Source organism: Scyliorhinus torazame, chromosome 6 (assembly GCF_047496885.1).
Source record: "Scyliorhinus torazame isolate Kashiwa2021f chromosome 6, sScyTor2.1, whole genome shotgun sequence".
NCBI lineage: Eukaryota > Metazoa > Chordata > Chondrichthyes > Carcharhiniformes > Scyliorhinidae > Scyliorhinus > Scyliorhinus torazame.
In genome coordinates, this window is record NC_092712.1 from 286,215,501 (window position 1) to 286,221,500 (window position 6,000).

The 6,000-nt window shown below is 52.9% G+C and overlaps 1 protein-coding gene across 2 annotated transcripts in view; it reads right to left on the reverse strand.

Moving 5' to 3' along the window:
- ropn1l (rhophilin associated tail protein 1-like) overlaps nt 1-2,766 on the reverse strand; it is a 127,059-nt gene extending 124,293 nt beyond the window's left edge. Inside the window, exon 1 of one of the 2 annotated variants that reach the window (XR_011947874.1) lies at nt 2,595-2,766. The gene's annotated coding sequence lies outside the window, so the exon portion shown is untranslated. The remainder of the gene's footprint in view (nt 1-2,594) is intronic. The other variant, XM_072509789.1, reaches the window with a different exon arrangement.
- Between the last annotated feature and the right edge of the window lie 3,234 nt (nt 2,767-6,000).

The following is a 6,000-nucleotide window of genomic DNA, read 5'->3' on the forward strand; positions in this document are numbered from 1 at the left end:
TCTAAACTCTGCAAATTACAGGCCCATTCTACACAAGCTCTCACTATAGGATAACTCTCACTCACTTCGCAGGAATCCACGCAGACACGGGAAGAATGTGCAAACTCCACAAAGACAATCACTCATCCAAGGCCGGAATTGAATCCGAGTCCCTGACGCTGTGAGACAGCAGTGCTAACCACCGTGCCACTAGTTTACTAATTCCAATAACTGTCTGTTTTTTCCCCGTTTATATCAGTAATTCAGCATTATTTCATTAATACCCTGCTATAGGAATGGCAGCGGCAGCCCTTTACTTCACTAATTCACCCACAAAATCATTAAGGTCCCTGTTATTATCACTAATGCCCCCCCCCCCCACTTAATTCACTGATTCCTTTTGAATCCCTAATGCCCTGTGCTGTTTCCTGTTACCATTATGTTTAACTCATAATCAGCATGAAGAAAATCAAGGCCTATTCGGTGAAAGGTCTATCTCCAGCCCAATATTTCAGCCATGACCAGAAACTGTCAGCAGTGGATAAGTTAATTTATCTCAGCAGCACGTACTCTTGAGCTGTCTATATTGAGGATGAGGCACATGCAAGAATGAAGTGTAGCCCTCAGTAGACTTTGAACATCAGGCTGGGGGTGAACTGGAGTAAGTTTGCCTCTCAGATTGAAGGTACATAGAACCTACCCACTCTGCTCTGCACATACGAGATCTATGATGTGTACCAGCGCAATGCTTAGAGGCTCAACCACTTTCAATTGAGCTGCCTTTGGAAGCTTCCGAAGGTCAGAAGGCAGGGGGAAATACCAGATACTGTGGTGCTTACCCAAGCTGGCATGCCAAACAACCACACCATACTGAGACAGTCACAACTGAGTTGGACAGGTCATGTAGCCAGAATGCCTGACACTCATTTATCAAAATGAATCTTCCATGGGGAGCTTCTGTCCAGAGGGGCACTCACATGTGGTCAAAGCAAGCACTCTGAAAGCTTCACTTAGATGTTTTGAAATTGACTTTGAGTCCAGGAAGAAGCTTGCCCAGAATCACAGCACATTCAACAAGAAATTGGGCAGCCCCTGTCGAAAGCAAACACGTATTAGAAGCAGTGAGAAAACGCAAGGGCTGGAATTCTCTGGCCGTTTGCTGGCAGCAGGATTCTCAGGTCCTACCGGCAGCGCACCCCCGCCCATGGGTTTCCTGGCAGGGTAGGGTGGTTTCAATGGGAATTCCCATTTATAGCGGCGGGAATAGGGGACTGGATTTTCCGCCCTGCCGTGCCACGGGCGGGATTCTCCGACCCTCCGCCGTTCCGATGCCGGCTGCTGAATTCTCCGGCGCCAGTTTTTGGGTGGGGATAGGGATCGCACTGCATCAGTCGGGCCGTTTACAGCGGCCCCCCCTGACAATTCTCTGGGCCCCGGTGGGCCGAGCGGCTGCCCGTTTTCGACCAGTCCCGCCGGCATGAAATGGACATGGTCCATCCCGGCGGGACCCGGCGTGTTGGCCGTCTGTCGGGGTCCTCGGAAGGACGCGGGGCGATCCGGCCCCGGTGGCCTGGCCCGCGATCGGGGCCCACCAATCTGCGGGCGGGCCTGTGCCGTGGGGGCACCCTTTCCCTCCGTGCCAGCCTCTGTAAGGCTCCGCCATGGCCGGCGCGGAGAAGAAACCCCTGCGCATGCGCAGGAAACACGCTGGCAGACCTGCGCATGCGCCAATTTGCGGCTGCCCTTCGGCGCCGGTTGGCGCGGCGCCAACCCCTCCAACACCGACCCAACGCCGGAGTGGTTCGCGCCACTCTTGCCGCCGGTAAGGGCCGCCCCACATTTCTGCCCTGACCCGGCGGCGGGATTCTCCGTTCCGCCAGCCGGTCAATGGGGTTTCCCATTGTGAGGCAGCCCCACGCCGTCGGGAAACCCCCGGGTGCCGGCAAAAATGGAGAATCTCGCCGGCGGAGAATCCTGCCCCAGGGAATTCCACGACCAGCGAACGGCACGCTGCCTTCCCTCGCTGAGAAATGCTTGGCTGGCGGACTGGAGAATCCAGCCCAAGGAGACTGAATCCATAAGACCATAAGACATAGGAACAGAGGTAAGGCCATTCGGCCCATCGAGTCCACTCCACCATTCAATCATGGCTGATTTCAACTCCATTTACCCGCTCTCTCTCCATAGCCCTTAATTCCTCGAGAAATCCCGAGACAACGACGCAAATCTCAATCGCCTGACACCCACGTACCCACCAGAACTTGACCCAGCACCCCAGCTGATGAACATGGTCATCTTCGCCAAGGACCAATGAGACGGTTTAGCACAGAGTGGTGGGGAATCTGGAACTCACTGCCAGGAGGTGTGGTAGAGCAGATCCCTCATCGCATTTACTATACTCAGTGTGCACTTGGAGCAATGGAAAGGCAGATGGATTAAGAGCTGGAGGTTCTCCCTCAGCCGGCACAGACTCGATGGGCCGAATGGGCTCCTTCTACGATTGACTATAGCTGTGTCTGATACCCCCCCTCCCATCCTCACTTTGCCATTCATGTTGCCGGCTGTAATCACTGAGCCCTCCCGCTGTCCCGGGGGGAACACAAAAGCTAATTTACCGGCTTGATGCCTGCACCGCTCCCGCAGCGTCTTCTCCGAGCTCCGGTAAGGGGCGGGCTCAGCACAGAGGGCACTCCGATAGGCTGCCCGTTTCCGGGACGACCACTGTATTCGCTTTGGTTGCCGGGTGACCGAGCAGCACGCGGATATTCTGACACTCGCAACTAACTGGAAACTGAGTTGGAACAACTGTTACAGCGCTGAGCCTGGGGGCGAGTACAGTCAAACTCAGGCCAGGGTAATCCAGTCAAACTCAGGCCAGGGTAATCCAGCCCAGCTCAGGCCAGGGTAATCCAGTCCCGCCCAGGCCAGGGTAATCCAGTCCAGCTCAGGCCAGGGTAATCCAGTCCCGCCCAGGCCAGGGTAATCCAGTCCCGCCCAGGCCAGGGTAATCCAGTCCAGCTCAGGCCAGGGTAATCCAGTCCAGCTCAGGCCAGGGTAATCCAGTCCAGCTCAGGCCAGGGTAATCCAGTCCCGCTCAGGCCAGGGTAATCCAGTCCAGCTCAAGCCAGGGTAATCCAGTCCCGCCCAGGCCAGGGTAATCCAGTCCAGCTCAGGCCAGTGTAATCCAGTCCAGCTCAGGCCAGTGTAATCCAGTCCAGCTCAGGCCAGTGCAACCCAGTCCAGCTCAGGCCAGTGTAATCCAGTCCAGCTCAGGCCAGAGTAACCCAGTCCAATGCAGGCCAGTAAACAATCCAGCTCAGTCCAGTGTAATCCAGTTCAGTTCAGGCCAGTGTAATCTAGTCCAATCCGGGCCAGTGTAATCCAGTCCAGCTCAGGCCAGTGTAATCCAGTCCAGCTCAGTCCAGAGTAGGCCAGTCCAGCTCACGCAAGTGTAATTCAGTCCATCTCAGGCCAGTGTAATCCAGTCCAATTTAGTCCAGTGTTATCCAGGCCTGTGTAATCCTGGCTCGTGTAATCCTGTCCAATCCTGGTCAGTATAATCCAGTCCAGCTCAGGCCAGTGTAATTCAGGCCAGTGTAATCGAGTCCAGCTCAGACAAATGTAATCCAGTCCAGCTCAGGCCAGTGTTATCCAGTCCAATCCTGGCCAGTGTAATGCAGTCCAATTCAGTCTAGTGTAATCCAGTCCAAGTCAGTCAAGCATAATCCAGTCCATTCCAGTCCAGCTCCAGTGTTACCCAGGCCAGTGTAATCTCGTCCAACTCAGTCCAGTGTAATCCAGTCCAACTCAGTACAGTTTAATCCAGTCCAGTCCTGGCCAGTGCAATCCAGTCCGTTCTAGTCCAGCTCAGCCATGTGCAATCCAGTCCAATCCTGGTCAATGTATTCCAGTCCAACTCAATCCAGAGTAAACCAGTCCAGCCAGGTAAGTGTAATCCAGTCCAATCCAGGCCACTGTAATCCAGGCCAGCTCAGACCAATGTAATGCAGTCCAATCCAGGCCAGTTTAATCCAGGCCAGGGTAATCCAGTCCAGCTCAAGCCAGTGTAATCCAGTCTAGCTCAATCCAGTGTAATCCAGTCCCTATCAGTCCATTCAAGTCCAACTCAGGCCAGTATAATCCAGTCCAGCTCTGGCCAATGTAATCCAGTCCAATCCAGGCCAGTGTAATCCAGTCCAGTTCAGACAAGTGTAATCCAATGCAGCCCATGCCAGTGTAATTGAGCCCAGTTTAGGCCAGTATAATCCAGTCTAGCTCAGGCCAGCATAATCAAGTCCAGCTCAAGTCTGTGTAACCCAGTCCAGCTCAGGCCAGTGTAATCCAGATGATCTCAAGCCAGTGTAATCCAGTCCAGCTCAGGCCAGTGTAATCCAGTCTAGCACAGGCCAGTGTAATCCAGTCCAACTCAGGCCAGTGTAAACCAGTCCAGCCAGGTAAATGTAATCCAGTCCAATCCAGGCCACTGTAATCCAGGCCAGCTCAGACCAATGTAATGCAGTCCAATCCAGGCCAGTTTAATCCAGGCCAGGGTAATCCAGTCCAGCTCAGGCCAGTGTAATCCAGTCTAGCTCAATCCAGTGTAATCCAGTCCCTATCAGTCCATTCAAGTCCAACTCAGGCCAGTGTAATCCAGTCCAGCTCTGGCCAATGTAATCCAGGCCAGTGTAATCCAGTCCAGTTCAGACAAGTGTAATCCAATGCAGCCCAAGCCAGTGTAATTGAGCCCAGTTTAGGCCAGTATAATCCAGTCTAGCTCAGGCCAGTATAATCAAGTCCAGCTCAAGCCTGTGTAATTCAGTCCAGCTCAGGCCAGTGTAATCCAGATGATCTCAAGCCAATGTAATACAGTCCAGCACAGGCCTGTGTAATACAGTCCAATCCAGTCCAGATCAGTTCCAGTGTAATCCAGACCAATGTAATCCAGTCCAGTTCATGCCAGTGTAATCCAGTCCAGCTCAGACCAGTGTAATCCAGTCCAATCCAGGCTAGTGTAATCTAGTCTAACTCAGGCCAGTGTGATCCAGGCCAGAGCAATCCTGCCCAATCCTGGCCAGTGCAATCCAGACCATCTCACGCCAGTGTATTCCAATCCAAGCAAGTGTAATCCAGTCCAACACTGGCCAGTATAATCCAGTCCAGTTCAGGCCAGTGTATTTCAGGCCAGTGTAATCGAGTCAAGATCAGACCAGTATGATCCAGTCCAGCTCAGGCCAGTGTAATCCAGTCCAATCCTGGCCAGTTTAATACAGTCCAATTCAGTCCATTCCAGTCCAGCTCAGGCCAGTGTAATCGAGTTCAAGTCAGTCCAATGTAATCCAGTCCGTTCCAGTCCAGCCCCAATGCAATCTAGTCCAATCCTGGCCAGTGTAATCCAGTCCAACACAATCCAGTGTAATCGAGTCGAATCCTGGCCAGTATAATCCAGTCCACCTGAGGCCAGTTTAATTCAGGTCAATGTAATACAGTCTAGCTCAGACCAATGTAATCCAGTCCAGCTCAGGCCAGTGTAATCCAGTCCAATCCTCGCCAGTGTACTCCAGTCCAATTCAGTCCAGTGTCGTCCAGTCCATATCAGTCCATTCCAATCCAGCTCAGGCCAGTGTAATCCAGTCCAAATCAGTCCAGAGTAATCCATCATATCAGACCATTCCAGTCCTGCCCCAGTGTATCCAGTCCAATCCTGGCCAGTGTATTCCAGTCCAACTCAGTCCAGTGTAATCCAGTCCATCATGTTCCAGTATAATCCAGTCCAGCACAGGCCAGCATAATCCAGTCCAATCCTGGCCAGTGTAATCAAGTCCAAATCAGTCCAGTGCAATACAGTTCAGCTCAGGCCAGTGTAATTCAGTCCAACACAGGCCAGTGTGATCCAGTCCATCTCAGGCCAGTGTGATCGAGTCCAGCTCAGGCTAGTGTAATCCAATCCAAACCAGGCCGGTAATCCTGTCCAATGCTGGCCAGTGTAATCCAGTCCAGCTCAGGCCAGTGTAACCTAGCCCA